The sequence below is a fragment of the Taudactylus pleione genome, unplaced genomic scaffold (assembly GCF_031769625.1).
Source record: "Taudactylus pleione unplaced genomic scaffold, aTauple2 ptg000116l, whole genome shotgun sequence".
In the NCBI taxonomy this organism is placed as follows: Eukaryota; Metazoa; Chordata; class Amphibia; order Anura; family Myobatrachidae; genus Taudactylus; species Taudactylus pleione.
The window spans coordinates 4,729,980-4,751,603 of NW_028284518.1; positions in this window are offsets into that span (position 1 = coordinate 4,729,980).

Genomic DNA, 21,624 nt, shown 5'->3' on the forward strand with positions numbered 1-21,624 from the left:
CCAGCCCCACCTGCATCTCACCAGTGCCATTCTCGTGTCTTCACTCCAACACCATCACCCTGTTTCTCTTCAGCTTAACCCCTTGTGTCCTTCCAGCAGCTCCCTGCCCCTGCGTCCCTCACCATCAGCTCCCTGCCCCTGCTGCTCCCTGCCCCTGTGTCTCTTCTCCGACCAACAGCTTATACCCCCCCCACACCTGGGTCCCTCTAACAGCAGCTCCCTGCTCGTGTTTCCTTTCCCTCCAGCAGCGTATCCCCCCCCTCCCATGTCCCTCTAGCAGCAATTCACCCTTGTGTCTGCCCTGGCCCTTGCTCCTCTTTGCGGCTCCTCAGTGCACTATGCAGCGGCGGAGAAGGCATGACGTCACATACACCGCGCTGCAAAATGAGCTACCAGCATGCAGGCCCACAAAGTAAGTGACAGGAGGGGTGGGCAGAGGAGGAACATGGAGCCAGAAACCGAGGAAGGGGAGACAGCCATGGCCAGACAGAGCGGTTCTCTTTCTGTGGGACTTCTGTGCAGGGACGTTTTGGAGGTGGAACTAGTTCCACCTACCATTAGAGGTGACGGAACCCAGTTCCACCCCATTCCTGCCCATTTTAACCCCTGACAGGTGCTAACTAGTGTCTAACAAACATTCTGTACACAGTGAAAAAGATGCTTGCAGTCTTTTACACACTTCCCAACCACTAATGGTGACTAATACGTAGTAGAATGAACACAACCCACATCCTCTCCATACACTCTCCTGTGTAAAATGGAACCTGAAATCACGAGGGAGGGACTTACATACAATCCAAAACACGCGAGATCCGAATTTGAGATCGAGTTCCGAACTTGGCGAGAAGACACGAGTAAAGACTTGGCTCTACAAAGTTCTTGAATCGCTCATTACTATTAGCAAGTAGCAACATAGTCACATCAAGTCCAACCAAAAATTGTTGGTGTTCAGCACACGAAGGAATTTAAAAAAAAAAATCAATTGATGTTATTCCAACAGAATAATCAAGTAGCAAAACAACATTATACTTTAGTCAGTGGAAAAAGGATGTAGTTTATATACTATAGTCTATATCCCGGGAACAGCAGAAGCCCGAGAAAGGATTAAGGTAGGCGTTGAAATACCGATGCCTAACTTAATCCTGACGCCAGAATGCAGAAGGACGCCGGACCGATCGAGGTCTGGCCGTCCTTAGCACTTAGCCCCGGGAAGGGTTAGGCTAGGGGAATGGGGGGTTAGGGCTAGGCGCCACTGGGGAGAGGTTAGGGTTAGGCACCCCTGGGATGATTAGGTTTAGGGTGTGGGGGGGAGGGTTAGGTTTAGGCATCTCCATGGGGAATTTAGGGTTAGGCACAACCCTGGGAGTTTTAGGTTTAGGCACGCCTAAAGGAGGGTTAGGGGAAAGAAGGGTAGGGTTTGGGTACTTGCATGCTCCATCGGTATTCTCCTCTGTCGGGCTTCCGGCATTGGCATTTCATCCTGGCGGCTACTGAGCCACCGGGATTTTATACCCAACCCATGGAAAATTAGTAGTATTATAATTCTAATATTAATAATAATATTGGTACTTGTATACTTAATAGAGATGAGCGGTTAAAAACCAAACACACCCGAACTTTGGGGTACAAGATCACTTTTTGGGTTCTGAGTATAACCGAGTCCTGGCTAAGGTTTATCCGTAAGTTCTGATCTCTGATCTAAACAATGGATCTTGGGTTTTGGATTGCATGTAAACAGGTCCAAATTATAAGATTTTAGCTGCTTTTAACAATTTTAAAGAAAACCTAAACCAAAACATTTGAAGATGACATTGCCAAAAAAAAACAACATGTGGTCTGCTCACATCTATAACAAATAATAATATTGCCTCCTTATTATAAATGATTAATATCTGTGCCTCTATAAGTGATTTACAGCATTTAAAAATTAATATAATACTCTCTTTAATATTACAAAAATGAGATATTAGTGAAAGCAGTATAGGCATTATGGGCCTTACTCAGAACCTCATGCAGTGTGCACACAAAGGTGCTATTGCGATCGATTCAGATAGTATTAGAAAAGTGGCCGAAAAGTGATGGGTGTTCCTGGACAGTGACTGGGAGGTAGGTACTAGTGCACACAAAAATGGTCCGTTCAGTGGGCGTCTTATGGGAGTGTCGAAGGCGTAACATTACAAGCAACTGTGGAGCTCATTGAGACCCGCTCGCTAAGATACAAACGCTCGCTGTTGCCGATGGTATGCATTGTGTATGCATTGTGCGCACACGTATGCATCGCAGTGCGCGTGCGCAATACCTTAGCAAAAGTCCACAATGCGTTCACTCATTGCGCATAGACAGTCCAGCAGAGTGAGTGACAGGGGAAGCCGTTTGTAGGTGGTAACAGGGGCTGGTCATTAAAAATGGGGGTGTGGAGGTGCAAACGGAGGCGTGCCTGAGCATCTCAACGGCGTTTTAGAGGTGTGCATAATTATAAGACAGCATCATAGTACACATCACCTGGCTTGTTTTTACACTGAAGTGCTCGCAGTGCTTGCGGCAGGGTATGGTCAACCTCAAGCGCTGCAATCGCATCCGATGTACCGATGGTTGCATACACTTCCTGGACATGACATGCACAAGTGAGCGTCTTAAGACAGGCTGGTGGGTGTCTGCATACACTATGTGATCGCTCTGTAAGAAATAATGGGCGTGCTAATGCATTGCTGTGCGATAGCACTGCCTACGCAATTTGCATACACATCGTGCGAGCGATCGCATCTAGCGAGCGGCTCTGAATCAGCTCCAGTGATCCTAGATGCACAGCAGCAAGCATAAGAGCTGTGGTCAGGCTGAGGAACTGCACCTGCTGTAGGGTTGGTGCAAGTTTCAATGATGCAACCAATGGTGGCAACAATAGGTTTTACAGCGTGCACAGGCGCTAAAGTGGGCATCTCAGTCCTTGTCCATGTGGCCACTCAGGAAGGGAAGGAGTTTGTATCGGCATTTGCATCAAGTTGCAAGCGGGCAGCCACTAATACTTTTATGGGTTAATAATATTTAATGGTAGTGAGAGACGAGTAATCAGCAATTCATATAATATAATATGAAATGACAGGCTTCTACAAGATCCCTCACTATAATATCCCTGGTTAAAAACTAGTACTTAACTGAGATTTAAATTAACTAATAACTATCACTACCCTATTTTACCAGATTCCTTGATCTGCAACAATCAATAAATTGATTTTTGTCACTATGCATGTATTTACTTTAAAAATTGGTTAATTCAGATTAGGGGTGTGCACCGGCCACTTTTCGTGTTTTGTGTTTTGGTTTTGGATCTGGATCTTTCTTCGTGTTTTGGATCTGGATTGGTTTTGCCAAAACCACCCTTTCGTGTTTTGGGTTCTGGGTTTTGTGTTTTGGATCTGTATTTTTTGGAAAAAAAGCATAAAAACAGCTAAAATCACAGAATTTGTAGGTTTTTCTGCTCCTATGCTATTATTAACCTCAATAACCTTAATTTCCACTCATTTCCAGTCTATTCTGAATACCTCACACCTCACAATAGTGTTTTTATGTCCAAAAGGTTGCACCGAGGTAGCTGGATGACTATGCTAAGCGACACGAGTGGGCGGCACAAACACGTGACCCATCTAGGCGTGAAACTGCAGTGGCAGACAGGATGGCATTGAAAAACTAGGCCCCAAACTGTACATAATGCAAAGAAAAAAAAGAGGTGCAAGATGGAATTGTCCTTGGGCCCTCCCACCCACCCTTATGTTGTATAAACAGGACATGCACACTTTAACAAACCAATCATTTCAGCGCCAGGGTCTGCCACACAACTGTGGCTGAAATGATTGGTTCGTTTGGGCCCCCACAAAACAAGCTGGCAATTAATCTGTCCCTGCACAAACTGGCTCTACGGAGGCAAGAAGTCGTCCTCATCCTCCTCATCCACAGATTCCTCACCCTCTTCAGTGTTATGTACATCCTCATCCTCACAGAGTATTAATTCGTCCCTGCTGGAACCACAGGTCCCTCTGTACGTTCTGGAGGCTGGTCTCCCTGGAAGAGTTGATCATTCATTTTATGAACATCATCTTCTCCACATTTTGTGGAAGCAACCTCCTACGCCTTTCGCTAACAAGGTTCCCGGCTGCACTAAACACTCTTTCGGAGTACACACTGGAGGGGGGGGCAACTCAGGTAAAATAGAGCCAGTTTGTACAGGGACCTCCAAATTGCTTCTTTTTCCTGCCAGTACAGGTACGGACTGTCTGACATGCCTACTTGGATGCTGTCACCGATGTAATCCTTTAACAGACAGACGCACGCTTGTCGCTGCTGCTTTGAGGATTCAAGTGCGGCTACAGCCCACACAATTCACAAAGATAGAAAAAAAAAAAGAATATTTTTATTGTTTGTGGAGCACACTTTGAGGGTTACACAACCCTCTAACAGACAGACGCACGCTTGTCACTGCTGCTTTGAGGATGCAAGTGCGGCTACAGCCCACACAATTCACAAAGACAGAAAAAAGAAGAATATTTTTATTCTTTGTGTAGCACACTTTGAGGGTGTCACCACCCTTTAACAGACAGACGCACGCTTGTCGCTGCTGCTTTAAGGATGCAGGTGCGGCTACAGCCCACACATTTCACAAGGACCGAAATAAAAAGAACAATATTTTAATTGTTTGTGTAGCACACTTTGAGGGTGTCACCAACCTTTAACAGACAGACGCACGCTTGTCGCTGCTGCTTTAAGGATGCAGGTGCGGCTACAGCCCACACAATTCACAAAGACAGAAAAAAGAAGAATATTTTTATTGTTTGTGTAGCACACTTTGAGGGTGTCACCACCCTTTAACAGACAGACGCACGCTTGTCGCTGCTGCTTTGAGGATGCAAGTGCGGCTACATCGCACACAAGTCACAAACACATTAAAAAAATAGTTTTTTATTTTTTGGAGCACTTTGAGAGTTACACCACCCTTTAACAGACAGACGCACGCTTGTCGCTGCTGCTTTAAGGATGCAGGTGCGGCTACAGCCCACACAATTCACAAAGACAGAAAAAAGAAGAAGAATATTTTTATTGTTTGTGTAGCACACTTTGAGGGTGTCACCACCCTTTAACAGACAGACGCACGCTTGTCGCTGCTGCTTTGAGGATGCAAGTGTGGCTACATCGCACACAAGTCACAAACACATTAAAAAAAAATTTTTGATTTTTTGGAGCACTTTGAGAGTTACAACACCCTTTAACAGACAGACGCACGCTTGTCGCTGCTGCTTTGAGGATGCAAGTGCGGCTACAGCCCACACATTTCACAAAGACAGAAAAAAAAAGAACAATATTTTAATTGTTTGTGTAGCACACTTTGAGGGTGTCACCACCCTTTAACAGACAGACGCACGCTTGTCGCTGCTGCTTTAAGGATGCAGGTGCGGCTACAGCCCACACATTTCACAAAGACAGAAAAAAAAAGAATAATATTTTAATTGTTTGTGTAGCACACTTTGAGGGTGTCACCACCCTTTAACAGACAGACGCACGCTTGTCGCTGCTGCTTTGAGGATGCAGGTGGAATCTAGACGGGATTTGGAACCGAGGACACACTACCTCCATCAATTGTCTAAATCCCACTGCACTAATGTCGGATACCGGACGCACGTCTAACACCAACATAGCAGTCAAGGCCTCAGTTATACGTTTTGCTTTAGGATGACTGCTGTCGTACTTCATCCTCATCGCTAGGGACTGTTGGAGGGTCAATTGTTTAGTAAAAGTAGTGATGTTCCTACTTCCTCTCTGGGATGATGAACAACTCCCAGCAGCAGCAACAGCACTAGTAGGAAGTGGTTCTTGATCTTTCCCTATTTTATTTTTATCAGAGAAAGTTTGGTCCTCCATTTATGTTATATTGATATATATACGTGCGGCTAAAGCGCACACAAACACAGAAAATATTTTTTTATTTTTGCTGGAGAGTAGTGCACTTTGTGGGTTACACCACCCTTTAAGAAATGAGCCAGCCGGCTCTTTACTTATGGGACACAGGCGCACGCTTGGCGCTGCTCCTTTGTTGATGCACGTGCAGCCACAGTGCACACAAGTCACAAACACAGAAAATATATATTTTTTTGGTTTGGAGTGTACTTTGGGGGTTACAGAACCCTTTAACGGTCAAGCCAGCCGGCCCTTTACTTATGACACAGGCGCACGCTTGGCACTACTTTGTTGATGCACGTGCGGCTACTGCGCACACAATTCACAAACACAGAAAATAATTTTTTTTTGGTTTGGACTGGAGTGTACTTTCGGGGGTTACAGCACCCTTTAACGGTCAAGCCAGCCGGCCCTTTACTTATGACACAGGCACACGCTTGGCACTACTTTGTTGATGCACGTGCGGCTACTGCGCACACAATTCACAAACACAGAAAATAAATTTTTTTTTGGTTTGGACTGGAGTGTACTTTGGGGGTTACAGCACCCTTTAACGGTCAAGCCAGCTGGCCCTTTACTTATGACACAGGCGCACGCTTGGCACTACTTTGTTGATGCACGTGCGGCTACTGCGCACACAATTCACAAACACAGAAAATAATTTTTTTTTTGGTTTGGACTGGAGTGTACTTTCGGGGGTTACAGCACCCTTAACGGTCAAGCCAGCCGGCCCTTTACTTATGACACAGGCGCACGCTTGGCACTACTTTGTTGATGCACGTGCGGCTACTGCGCACACAATTCACAAACACAGAAAATAATTTTTTTTTTGGTTTGGACTGGAGTGTACTTTCGGGGGTTACAGCACCCTTTAACGGTCAAGCCAGCCGGCCCTTTACTTATGACACAGGCGCACGCTTGGCACTACTTTGTTGATGCACGTGCGGCTACTGCGCACACAATTCACAAACACAGAAAATAATTTTTTTTTTGGTTTGGACTGGAGTGTACTTTTGGGGGTTACAGCACCCTTAACGGTCAAGCCAGCCGGCCCTTTACTTATGACACAGGCGCACGCTTGGCACTACTTTGTTGATGCACGTGCGGCTACTGCGCACACAATTCACAAACACAGAAAATAATTTTTTTTTTGGTTTGGACTGGAGTGTACTTTCGGGGGTTACAGCACCCTTTAACGGTCAAGCCAGCCGGCCCTTTACTTATGACACAGGCGCACGCTTGGCACTACTTTGTTGATGCACGTGCGGCTACTGCGCACACAATTCACAAACACAGAAAATAATTTTTTTTTTGGTTTGGACTGGAGTGTACTTTCGGGGGTTACAGCACCCTTAACGGTCAAGCCAGCCGGCCCTTTACTTATGACACAGGCGCACGCTTGGCACTACTTTGTTGATGCACGTGCGGCTACTGCGCACACAATTCACAAACACAGAAAATAATTTTTTTTTTGGTTTGGACTGGAGTGTACTTTCGGGGGTTACAGCACCCTTAACGGTCAAGCCAGCCGGCCCTTTACTTATGACACAGGCGCACGCTTGGCACTACTTTGTTGATGCACGTGCGGCTACTGCGCACACAATTCACAAACACAGAAAATAATTTTTTTTTTGGTTTGGACTGGAGTGTACTTTCGGGGGTTACAGCACCCTTAACGGTCAAGCCAGCCGGCCCTTTACTTATGACACAGGCGCACGCTTGGCACTACTTTGTTGATGCACGTGCGGCTACTGCGCACACAATTCACAAACACAGAAAATAATTTTTTTTTGGTTTGGACTGGAGTGTACTTTCGGGGGTTACAGCACCCTTTAACGGTCAAGCCAGCCGGCCCTTTACTTATGACACAGGCGCACGCTTGGCACTACTTTGTTGATGCACGTGCGGCTACTGCGCACACAATTCACAAACACAGAAAATATATTATTTTTTTAGCACTTGGGGGGAGCACCCCTGATGGACAGAGCACCCCCTGGACAACACTACAGCACCTCTTTAGGACTGGGACACTGCACAGGACTTTGGAGTGGACACAGCCCCTATGGAGAACTGACTGCACAACACAGTCCAGCCAGCCCCTATGGACTTTGAAGTAGTGGACATAGCCCCTATTAACAACAGCAGCACAGCACAACACAGCCAGCCCCTATGGACTTTGAAGTAGTGGACAACAGCAGCACTACACTACACTACACTACACTACACAGCCCTAACTCCCACCCTCCCTCTTCACTGTCCACAGCCGAGTGAGAAAATGGCGCCGACGTGGGTACCTTATATAGGATCCAAAACCCGCGAGACTCGGAAGGCGGGAAGATGATGTTTTGCCTCGATTTCAGAATCCGAGTCAGGCGGGAAAAGTCGAGCCTGACTCGGATCGGACTCGGATCGGGGGGGCTCGGGGGGGTTCGGATTTCAGAAATCCGAACCCGCTCACCCCTAATTCAGATCCAACTATATGAATTTCATACAATAGATGTTTATCTTTTATTTTCCCTGACGTGCATGACAATAAATGTAATCCTTAAAGAATGTACTCCCTATTTTCACTCTGTTGTACTTATAATTCCCTATAACAATTGCTCTTTCATTCAACCTCACACACGTGGACTTAGCCAATGAGCAGCTACTCCACGTGGGTCCCAGCCAATGAGCGGCTGCTAATGGAAGCCGCCGCTGATTGGCTGACGTCCCGGCAATAAGGAGAGCCCTGAGTTCTCATTATTGTTACTGTATCAACTAGGGGTGTGCACCGGCCACTTTTCGTGTTTTGTGTTTTGGTTTTGGATCTGGATCTTTCTTCGTGTTTTGGATCTGGATTGGTTTTGCCAAAACCACCCTTCCGTGTTTTGGGTTCTGGGTTTTGTGTTTTGGATCTGTATTTTTTTTTAAAAAAGCATAAAAACAGCTAAAATCACAGAATTTGTTGGTTTCTCTGCTCCTATGCTATTATTAACCTCAATAACCTTCATTTCCACTCATTTCCAGTCTATTCTGAACACCTCACACCTCACAATAGTGTTTTTATGTCCAAAAGGTAGCACCGAGGTAGCTGGATGACTATGCTAAGCGACACGAGTGGGCGGCACAAACACGTGACCCATCTAGGAGTGACACTGCAGTGGCAGACAGGATGGCAGTTAGAAAAACTAGGCCCCAAACTGTACATAATGCAAAGAAAAAAAAGAAGTGCAAGATGGAATTGTCCTTGGGCCCTCCCACCCAACCTTATGTTGTATACATACACACTTTAACAAATCAATCATTTCAGCACCAGGGTCTGCCACACAACTGTGGCTGAAATGATTGGTTCGTTTGGGCCCCCACAAAACAAGCTGGCAATTAATGTGTCCCTGCACAAACTGGCTCTACGGAGGCAAGATGTCATCCTCATCCTCCTCATCCACTGATTCCTCACCCTCTTCAGTGTGTACATCCTCATCCTCACAAAGTATTAACTCGTCCCCACTTGAATCCACCACCACAGGTCCCTCTGTACCTTCTGGAGGCTGGTCTCCCTGGAAGAGCTGATAATTCATTTTGATGAACATCATCTTCTCCACATTCTGTGGAAGCAACCTCCTACGCCTTTCGCTGACAAGGTTCCCGGCTGCACTAAACACTCTTTCGGAGTACACACTGGAGGGGGGGCAACTCAGGTAAAATAGAGCCAGCTTGTACAGGGGCCTCCAAATTGCCTCTTTTTCCTGCCAGTACAGGTATGGACTGTCTGACATGCCTACTTGGATGCTGTCACCGATGTAATCCTCCACCATTCTGTCAATGGTGACAGTATCATATGCAGTGACAGTAGACATGTCAGAAATTGTTGCCAGGTCCTTCAGTCCGGACCAGATGTCCAAACTTGGTCCTGCCTGCCCTGCATCACCGCCAGCGGGTTGCTTAGGATACCTAAGTTTTTTCCTGGCAGCCCCAGTTGCGGGAGAAAATGAAGAAGGAGCCGTTGACGTGTCACGTTCCGCTTCAGCTGACAGTGTGTTCACCAGCAGGTCTTTGCACCTCTGCAGGCTTGTGTCGGCCGGAAAGAGAGACACCACATAGGCTTTAAACCTAGGATCAAGCACGGTGGCCAAAATGTAGTGGTCTGATTTCAACAGATTGACCACCCTGGAATCCTGGCAAAGCGAATGAAGGGCTTCATCCACAAGTCCCACATGCCGAGCGGAATCGCTCCGTCTTAGCTCCTCCTTCACTTTCTCCAGCTGCTTCTGCAAAAGCCTGATGAGGGGAATGACCTGACTCAAGCTGGCTGTGTCTGAACTGACTTCACGTGTGGCAAGTTCGAAGGGCTGGAGAACCTTGCACAACACGGAAATCATTCTCCACTGCGCTTGAGTCAGGTGCATACCCCCTCCTTTGCCTATGTCATAGGTGGATGTATAGGCTTGTATGGCCTTTTGCTGCTCCTCCATCCTCTGAAGCATATAGAGGGTTGAGTTCCACCGCGTCACAACCTCTTGCTTCAGGTGATGGCGGGGCAGGTTCAAGAGTGTTTGCTGGCGCTCCAGTCTTCGGCACGCAGTCGCTGAATGGCGAAAGTGGCCAGAAATTTTTCGGGCCACCCAAAGCGTCTCCTGGACGCCCCTGTCGCTTTTCAGAAACTTCTGCACCACCAAGTTTATTGTGTGAGCAAAACATGGGACGTGCTGGAATTTGCCCAGATGTAATGCCCGCACAATATTGGTGGCGTTGTCAGATATCACAAATCCCCAGGAGAGTCTAAGTGGGGTAAGCCACTGGGCGATGATTTCCCTCAGTTTCTCTAAGAGGTTGTCGGCGGTGTGCCTCTTACTGAAACCGGTGATACACAGCGTAGCCTGCCTTGTAACGAGCTGGTGTTTCTGAGATGCTGCTACTGGTGCTGTTGCTGCATAAGGTGATACATCTACCCAGTGGGCTGTCACAGTCATATAGTCCTTAGTCTGCCCTGTTCCACTTGTCCACATGTCCGTGGTTAAGTGGACATTGTGTACAACGGCATTTTTCAGGACACTGAGGACACTTTTTCTGACGTTTCTGTACAGTCTCGGTATCGCCTGCCTAGTGAAGTGGAATCTAGACGGGATTTGGAACCGGGGACACACTACCTCCATCAATTGTCTAACTCCCACTGCACTAATGGTGGATACCGGACGCACGTCTAACACCAACATAGCAGTCAAGGCCTCAGTTATAAGTTTTGCTTCAGGATGACTGCTGTCGTACTTCATCCTCCTCGCTAAGGACTGTTGGAGGGTCAATTGTTTAGTAAAAGTAGTGGTGTTCCTACTTCCTCTCTGGGATGATGAACGACTCCCAGCAGCAGCAACAGCAGCAGCGGCAGCAGTAGGCGTAGCAATGCAGGATCCTCCGGAGGAATCCCGGATAGGAGAGTCAGTCATGCCAGTGACATGGCCTGCAGGACTACTTCCGATCCTGACTAAGGAGGAAATTGACGAGGAGGGAGCTGACGGTGTGGTTTGCAGGCGCTTGGATACAACAGGACAACGGGATTTAGGTGTCCCTGGACTGCTTACGGTCTTAGCCAAAGTTTCTGAACTTGACAGTAACGTTTTATGAACGCGCTGCAGGTGCCGTATAAGGGAGGATGTTCCCAGGTGGTTGACGTCCCTACCCCTACTTATTTCACCTTTACATATGGTACATATGGCAAGACAGTTGTTGTCCGGATTTGGATAGAAATATTGCCAGACCAAAGAGGTGGAATGTTTGGTCTTCTGCCCAGGCATGACCGTGATGGGCTTTTTCATCCCACGGACAACAACTGTCTCCCCTGGAGCCTGATTTAAACAAACCACATCACCATCAGAATCCTCCTCACCAACTTCCTCCTCAGCGCCAGCTACACCAGTATCCTCATCCTGTTGTACTTCAACAGTGACATCTTCAATTTGCATATCAGCAAGTGGACTGTGGGTGCTCCTTTCAGCACTTGCAGGGGGCGTGCAAATGGTGGAAAGAGCCACCTCTTCCCGTCCAGTGCTGGGAAGGTCAGGCATCGCAACCACCACCACACTTGGACTCTCCTTGGGGATTTGTGATATCTTCTTAGAAAGCACAGTTCTTCGCTGTGCTTTTGCCAGCTTAACTCTTATGATTTTTTTAGTGGGAGGAGGGCTTCCATCGTCATGTGAAGCTGAACCACTAGTCATGAACATACTAGGGATCGACCTTAGCCGTTCCTTGCCACTCCGTGTCGTAAATGGCATATTGGCAAGTTTACGTTTCTCTTCAGCTGATTTAAATGTCTTTTTCAAGGTCATTTTCCTGAACTTTGCCATTTGGGATTGTATGTGCCCACTACTATGACATTGGGCATCGGCCATGGCAGACGACGTTGATGGCATGTTATCGTCTATGTCATGACTAGTGGCAGCAGCTTCAGCACTAGGAGGAAGTGGTTCTTGATCTTTCTCTATTTTATTTTTATCGGAGAAAGTTTGGTCCTCCATTTATGTTATATCGATTTGATATATACGTGCGGCTAAACACAGAAAATAATTTTTTTTTTGGTTTGGACTGGAGTGTACTTTCGGGGGTTACAGCACCCTTTAACGGTCAAGCCAGCCGGCCCTTTACTTATGACACAGGCGCACGCTTGGCACTACTTTGTTGATGCACGTGCGGCTACTGCGCACACAATTCACAAACACAGAAAATAATTTTTTTTTGGTTTGGACTGGAGTGTACTTTCGGGGGTTACAGCACCCTTTGACGGTCAAGCCAGCCGGCCCTTTACTTATGACACAGGCGCACGCTTGGCACTACTTTGTTGATGCACATGCGGCTACTGCGCACACAATTCACAAACACAGAAAATAATTTTTTTTTTGGTTTGGACTGGAGTGTACTTTTGGGGGTTACAGCACCCTTTAACGGTCAAGCCAGCCGGCCCTTTACTTATGACACAGGCGCACGCTTGGCACTACTTTGTTGATGCACGTGCGGCTACTGCGCACACAATTCACAAACACAGAAAATAATTTTTTTTTTGGTTTGGACTGGAGTGTACTTTCGGGGGTTACAGCACCCTTACCAGTCAAGCCAGCCGGCCCTTTACTTATGACACAGGCGCACGCTTGGCACTACTTTGTTGATGCACGTGCGGCTACTGCGCACACAATTCACAACCACAGAAAATAATTTTTTTTTGGTTTGGACTGGAGTGTACTTTCGGGGGTTACAGCACCCTTTAACGGTCAAGCCAGCCGGCCCTTTACTTATGACACAGGTGCACGCTTGGCACTACTTTGTTGATGCACGTGCGGCTACTGCGCACACAATTCACAAACACAGAAAATAATTTTTTTTTTGGTTTGGACTGGAGTGTACTTTCGGGGGTTACAGCACCCTTAACGGTCAAGCCAGCCGGCCCTTTACTTATGACACAGGCGCACGCTTGGCACTACTTTGTTGATGCACGTGCGGCTACTGCGCACACAATTCACAAACACAGAAAATAATTTTTTTTTTGGTTTGGACTGGAGTGTACTTTGGGGGTTACAGCACCCTTTAACGGTCAAGCCAGCCGGCCCTTTACTTATGACACAGGCGCACGCTTGGCACTACTTTGTTGATGCACGTGCGGCTACTGCGCACACAATTCACAAACACAGAAAATAATTTTTTTTTTGGTTTGGACTAGAGTGTACTTTCGGGGGTTACAGCACCCTTTAACGGTCAAGCCAGCCGGCCCTTTACTTATGACACAGGCGCACACTTGGCACTACTTTGTTGATGCACGTGCGGCTACTGCGCACACAATTCACAAACACAGAAAATAATTTTTTTTTGGTTTGGACTGGAGTGTACTTTCGGGGGTTACAGCACCCTTAACGGTCAAGCCAGCCGGCCCTTTACTTATGACACAGGCGCACGCTTGGCACTACTTTGTTGATGCACGTGCGGCTACTGCGCACACAATTCACAAACACAGAAAATTATTTTTTTTTTGGTTTGGACTGGAGTGTACTTTGGGGGTTGCAGCACCCTTTAACGGTCAAGCCAGCCGGCCCTTTACTTATGACACAGGCGCACGCTTGGCACTACTTTGTTGATGCACGTGCGGCTACTGCGCACACAATTCACAAACACAGAAAATAATTTTTTTTTGGTTTGGACTGGAGTGTACTTTCGGGGGTTACAGCACCCTTAACGGTCAAGCCAGCCGGCCCTTTACTTATGACACAGGCGCACGCTTGGCACTACTTTGTTGATGCACGTGCGGCTACTGCGCACACAATTCACAAACACAGAAAATTATTTTTTTTTTGGTTTGGACTGGAGTGTACTTTCGGGGGTTACAGCACCCTTAACGGTCAAGCCAGCCGGCCCTTTACTTATGACACAGGCGCACGCTTGGCACTACTTTGTTGATGCACGTGCGGCTACTGCGCACACAATTCACAAACACAGAAAATAATTTTTTTTTTGGTTTGGACTGGAGTGTACTTTCGGGGGTTACAGCACCCTTTAACGGTCAAGCCAGCCGGCCCTTTACTTATGACACAGGCGCACACTTGGCACTACTTTGTTGATGCACGTGCGGCTACTGCGCACACAATTCACAAACACAGAAAATTATTATTTTTTTGGTTTGGACTGGAGTGTACTTTGGGGGTTACAGCACCCTTAACGATCAAGGCAGCCGGCCCTTTACTTATGACACAGGCGCACGCTTGGCACTACTTTGTTGATGCACGTGCGGCTACTGCGCACACAATTCACAAACACAGAAAATAATTTTTTTTTTGGTTTGGACTGGAGTGTACTTTCGGGGGTTACAGCACCCTTTAACGGTCAAGCCAGCCGGCCCTTTACATATGACACAGGCGCACGCTTGGCACTACTTTGTTGATGCACGTGCGGCTACTGCGCACACAATTCACAAACACAGAAAATAATTTTTTTTTTGGTTTGGACTGGAGTGTACTTTGGGGGTTACAGCACCCTTTAACGGTCAAGCCAGCTGGCCCTTTACTTATGACACAGGCGCACGCTTGGCACTACTTTGTTGATGCACATGCGGCTACTGCGCACACAATTCACAAACACAGAAAATAATTTTTTTTTTGGTTTGGACTGGAGTGTACTTTGGGGGTTAGAGCACCCTTTAACGGTCAAGCCAGCCGGCCCTTTACTTATGACACAGGCGCACGCTTGGCACTACTTTGTTGATGCACGTGCGGCTACTGCGCACACAATTCACAAACACAGAAAATAATTTTTTTTTTGGTTTGGACTGGAGTGTACTTTCAGGGGTTACAGCACCCTTAACGGTCAAGCCAGCCGGCCCTTTACTTATGACACAGGCGCACGCTTGGCACTACTTTGTTGATGCACGTGCGGCTACTGCGCACACAATTCACAAACACAGAAAATAATTTTTTTTTTGGTTTGGACTGGAGTGTACTTTCGGGGGTTACAGCACCCTTTAACGGTCAAGCCAGCCGGCCCTTTACTTATGACACAGGCGCACGCTTGGCACTACTTTGTTGATGCACGTGCGGCTACTGCGCACACAATTCACAAACACAGAAAATATATTATTTTTTTAGCACTTGGGGGGAGCACCCCTGATGGACAGAGCACCCCCTGGACAACACTACAGCACCCCTTTAGGACTGGGACACTGCACAGGACTTTGGAGTGGACACAGCCCCTATGGAGAACTGACTGCACAACACAGTCCAGCCAGCCCCTATGGACTTTGAAGTAGTGGACACAGCCCCTATTAACAACAGCAGCACAGCACAACACAGCCAGCCCCTATGGACTTTGAAGTAGTGGACAACAGCAGCACTACACTACACTACACTACACAGCCCTAACTCCCACCCTCCCTCTTCACTGTCCACAGCCGAGTGAGAAAATGGCGCCGACGCGGGTACCTTATATAGGATCCAAAACCCGCGAGACTCGGAAGGCGGGATGATGACGTTTTGCCTCGATTTCAGATCCGAGTCAGGCGGGAAAAGTCGAGCCTGACTCGGATCGGACTCGGATCGTGGGGCTCGGGGGGGTTCGGATTTCAGAAATCCGAACCCGCTCACCCCTAGTATCAACATGCTGATGCGCGTTGATAGAGTATCTGGGCCCCTCTGGATTACTGCGGAGAACATCGTGGGACAAAAGGTGAGTAATGGAGCTTTTTTACAGGTACTTCCATTGGATACTGTACGTTGACAAGGGGACGTAAACATCTGGGAGCAGGTGAGTATGTATGTGTATATATGTGTGTATATATGTATGTAAAAAAAAATTAGATGAACTACACGTACCATTGAGCCCTTAATGCCCCGCATGCTGGTACTTGTGGTTCTCCAAGTACCAGCATGTGGGGAAGGCTTGCTGGGACCTGTAGTTCCACTGTATAGACAATGTGAAATATTCAAATTTTTATACAATACACAGACACTATTAACCCGCCACCCACCGCCCAGGGGTGCCAGGGATAGCCCCAGGCTATCAGCCTAAGCCAGGGGTGCCCTGGAGAGGGGGACCCCTTTATTGGAGTGGTCCCCAACTCCCCAGTTTGCCTGGGCTAACTAGCGGTCAGGGCTGATGCTGCGGCTGGGGGGCCCGGTGAAAGGGCACCCCTGGCTGTGGCATCAGTCCCCCATTAGAAAGGGTCCAGGGCTGGTTTTAAATAAACGGGGTACCTCACATCAATTTTTTTCTCATCAGCTCTGTCCCTGCTGCCTGGTGCTGGTTCTTAAATTACAATGGAACCCTACACATTTTGTTCCCTGTAATTTTAAGAACCAGGACTGGCTGGCAAGTCCGGGGCTGGTTAGTCTTTTGGGGGGGACCTCACGTTATTTAAAAAAAAAATAATTTAACTCTTTTTTACAAGTCTTAACACACAAGCAGCAAGCACATATCTCACTGATATGTGCAGGCTGCAAGCTTGGGAGATTTTTGCAGAGAGAAAACACTGCAATCTCGGGTGAGTAATCTCCTGCAAAACGAGTTACTCGGGAGAGATATCTCGTTCTGCTTCACCATTGGCATACTTGTTTAGCCTCAAATCGCCTGTTGGAAAATTTGGAAAAAAAAAAAAGGGATTAAATCACCCGAGTTTTGGCGAGTTCCAGCGAGATGAATCACTTTGCAAATCGGGACAATCTCGAATCTTAGTAAATTTACCCCTTACTCTTCAGAGTAATCGTAATAAATACACTCTTCTTCTACATCATGCCTCTGATGAAGGACTGCTGCTGAATGCATTAGGCTTGTGACTTTTACTGGAGGACGGCTAAGGACACGACTGTCTGGGATATATGCGGAAAGGAGCTTCGTCTAATAAGTAGAATATCCTGAGTTGAATCTCCTTAGAAGCAAGCCCACATCAAGGAAAAATCTTCAATGTGGTGGATGTATGCCTGTTTTTATTTTATCCTTGTGAGTGCATTCTTAAACTATTAAAACTGAGATACTCAATAGGCAGTATTGCACTATTTTTTGCGATTTTCTTGTGTTTCATTTTAAGCTGACTTCAATCTGAAAAGAGTCTTTTAAGAAGAAGAGTGTATTTATTACGCTTACTCTGAAGAGTAAGACTCATTATTGTATCACTTTGGGTGATTAAATCTAGAATTGTTAAGGACACACTATAAGCACCATTGTGAATACATATAAATTATTGTGGTCTTTGGCCCTCATTCAGAGCCACTCGCTATTTGCGGTCGTTCGTTCTAAAACTAGGGGTGGCTATTCAAATGAACCGTTCGCTGTTTGCGGTCTGTTCACGCCTCTATGTCTGAACGAGCGAACAAAACTTGCGTTCGTTTTTTGAAAAAATACGCCCCCTGGCCGCTCGCATCCTACGTCATGTCCGCTATTTATTAGATTAATCGAGTACATCGACAAGGGTATGAACTGCTCGCTATTCTTGGGGTTGGTGTTTGCTACCACAATTTTGCGAGCAGTTCTGACTATAAAATAACCCAGTGACGTGGTCCATGACGCTGCTGTTTTAAATATGCACACCCATAAAACGCCCGTTTTGACCTTTAAGCACGCCTGCGTTCTGATTTCCACTCCCCATTTTCAAGCACCTTCCCCTGTTACCACCCACATACGCCTCTTTCTGTCACTCAAAATAGCAGGCATTCGCTATTTTGCGAGCACATGAATTTCGGCCGCACTGACTGGTTCGCGCATGCGTTTAACGATCCGTACGCATGCGCAGTTGGGCAAACATCGCTCAGAGCGAACGAGCTGCCGCTTACGAGTGTCTCTGAATCAGGCCCTTTGTTTTGAGGGCTATTAAGGTGAAGGCTCTTAGTTATTCACAGGCTGCTGTGGTGATTTTGAACAACATATATAGATCACTTTTTGTATTTTAAAATTTTTTTTAGTTAGCCTATATGGTTTGGGAAAGTGACCTTAGGTTATGTTATTTAAGTTTGTTAGTGACAATCCTACCCTTTGCTTCTGTAATTTTTCGCCCATGCACCTCATCTGACCATGTTTTCTGTTTTTTGTTTTGTTAACTTCTTTTCAGATGAAGCATAGCTGGCAGAAAGAAAAACAGGTACAGAGGTTCCCAAACACGGTCCACAAGGCTCCCCAACAGTTCAGGTTTTAGAGCTATCCATGGATAGTTTTAGCACAGAGACGTCATCCCTACCGCCATTGGTCCCAGCCGATATCTCCAATCATCGGTCCCAGCCGATATCACCAATCATCGATCCAGGTCGATATCTCCAATTAACCGGTCCCAACAAATATATTCATACATCGGCCTCAAAATTATAAAGTACTTAAATTCATCATCATCGATCTCAAACCGATCCAGTACTTCAGTTCATAATCATCGGTCTCAAACCGATCTAGTACTTCAATTCATCATCACCAGTCTCAAACCAAACCAGTACTTCAATGGTATGCAATCGGGAAGCCGACTGCCTAAATACCGTCAGCCGGCTTCCCGACTGTCATATCCCGGCAAGGCTGAAATGCCGGGCGTCTAGATGTAGACGCCCGCATTTCCCCGACACTGGGAGACCGGCGCCCGGCATCCCGATCGTAGTGATGCCGGTCGCCACAAGCGTACAGCCGCGGGGGGGAGGGTTAGGTTTAGGGCTCCCGGGGGGGACTTAGGGTTAGGCACCCCCGCGGGAGGGTTAGGCTAGGGGGAGGGAGGGTTAGGGTTAGGCACCCCCGGGGGGGACTTAGGGTTAGGCACCCCCCCGGGGGACTTAGGTTTAGGCAGCGGGGAAGGGGGTGGTTAGGGTTAGGCACTTAGAGGGGTGATTAGGGTTAGACACTTGGGGGGGAAGTTAGGGTTAGGCACCCCTAAGGAGGGTTAGGGTTAGGGGGGTTAGGTTAGGTTAGGTTAGTAGATACTCACCTATCCACGATCGGGATTTCTAGCGCTGTCGGGCTTCCGCTGCTTCGAACTCTGCTCATGTCGGGCTGCCGCTGACGGGAATCAAACCGCCAGCCATGCGTCCGGCGGTATTTCATACCCATTCCACTTCAATTCATCATCATCGGTCTCAAACTGATCCAATACTTCATTTCATTAACATCGGCCTCCATCCAATTGTCTCCAAACATCAGTTCCAACCTGTCTCCAAACATCGGTTCCAATCCAATTGTCTCCAAACATTGGTTCCAATCTGATTGTCTCCAACATTGGTTCCAATCCGATCCTGCTTCATCAATTCCATATCATTGATTCTACTCCATCGATTCTACAGAATCGGTTCCAATCTGACCCTGCTTCATCAATTCCATATCATCGATTCTACTACATCGCTTCCAATCCGGTGCTACCACTACAGTTCAAATTAAATTTCCAGTCTAATAAAGTTGTTCCCTACTGTCCTCGCCTTCAGGCTCATCACCTCCAGCAGTTCCACTGCTTCCTATCTTACCTCATTGCATGAAGAAGTCCTGGCGAAAGCTGTACAGATTCAATCACGCCTCCCTAGGCTCCACTTCAGCCTCCCACGCCTGTTCCAACCAACGCCAACCCTCAGATGTGACACCTTCACTTTAAGAGCTGGCTGTGTCATTACTCTAGTGGGTGGCCATGGGCATTACTCTATCAGGGGGTTTGGTACTGAGCTAAAGAAGGGGGTGTCTTTGTGGCTGGTCATGGCTTGCTTATGGTTATGATTTGAATTAAATTAATGTTGATAGTTGCTCTCGAGCTCTATGGACACCAGGGGCCAGATATAAAAGTCTGTAATATGCGAGCACTGGCACTATTTCAGTGAGATAACCACTAGATCTAAAACGACAATTAGTTTAAAGGCAAAATCCAGTTGGTTTTGGCTTAATAATAATGTGAGCTGAATATGTACAAATGTTGTGGAAAGTATGTTTAAATATATACATCTTTAATAATAAATTATATTTAATAGGTAACACTGCAGCACTGGAATGGTAATATCCAGCATGGCAGTGTCAAAGGGGTTTAAGTCTCAATGCTTTCCGCAGTTTTAGGAATGTATAGACCGATATTTATAGGGATTGAATCAGTGGTCGAAGTGGGAATTTTGAAGTGGGGGTATGGAAAATTTAGAAGTCGTGGCAGTGGTGTAAGTAGAATATATGTCTCAATATTAATATGAGTGTGGCCATGCGTCACACAGAGCTGAGAAGGAGGCAGTCTGACTGACTGAGGGTTGTAAAGGTTGGGTAGAGAGGGATACATCCGGAGGAGTGATGAGTGGAGGATGAGGAGGGGAGCAGTGCAGGAGCCTGTGGCAGAAAATGTGGTACAAGGAAGGGGGAAGCACCAGGAAGTATGAGGCCAAGGCATAGGAATGAGCTCCATGGCTCAGCCAGCCGCACAAACAGTCAACGTGGCAGCCAGTATGATGGGCTGCCTTGTCACAGAAAGGCTGTCAGGGTAGCACTAGCGGTGGGGGACGGGCGGCAGTAAGGTCACATAGGCTGGTGTGGCACATTACAGAACTCTGCAGTGTAGCTGAGTGAAATTGAGTTATGGCTCTGCCAGCCACACAAAGGGCTTTATTTATTATCATTATTTTTACTAAAATAAAGTGAAAAGGGGTGTTTTCACACCCTTTTCACATTATTTTAGTTTCACCTAAAGTTACTAACGGGCAATTGGAGTAGAATTCGTAAAATTCTACTCCAATTGCCCCATAATTGTAATGGGAAATGCAATCTGCCTGGTAGTTACTAAAAATAATTTGTGAATAAAATACCAGGGGAAGCCCTGTGATAATAACGCCACCTGGAGGTTACCGGACTCCTGTTCTGCTCTAACAGGCAGAGCAGAGCTCGGAGCCGGCCCCAGTGATCAGCTGTGTGGTCTAAACAGACCACACGCTGATCACTGCTAAAAAAAAAAAAATATAGTGGAAAAAAAAAAACTTACCTGAGTCCAGGGACCGGAGATCGGGGCTCCGGTGATGTCCTCCTTTCGCTCATGAAGGACATCACCGCAGCCCCGATCACTGTAGGTAAGTGCAATTAAGTGAGGCGGGGTCGCGATCGCGGGGGATGGGGCTTAGCGACGGAGGGCAGGGCTTAGCAGCGGCCGGTCGGCGCATGCGCGGGCACTTGTCACGGTATTTTTTGCGAAAATACCATGATTAGTGTGCGGAGGGGAATCGCAGGGACAGAGCTTTATCGCAAGCGCTGTCCCTGCAA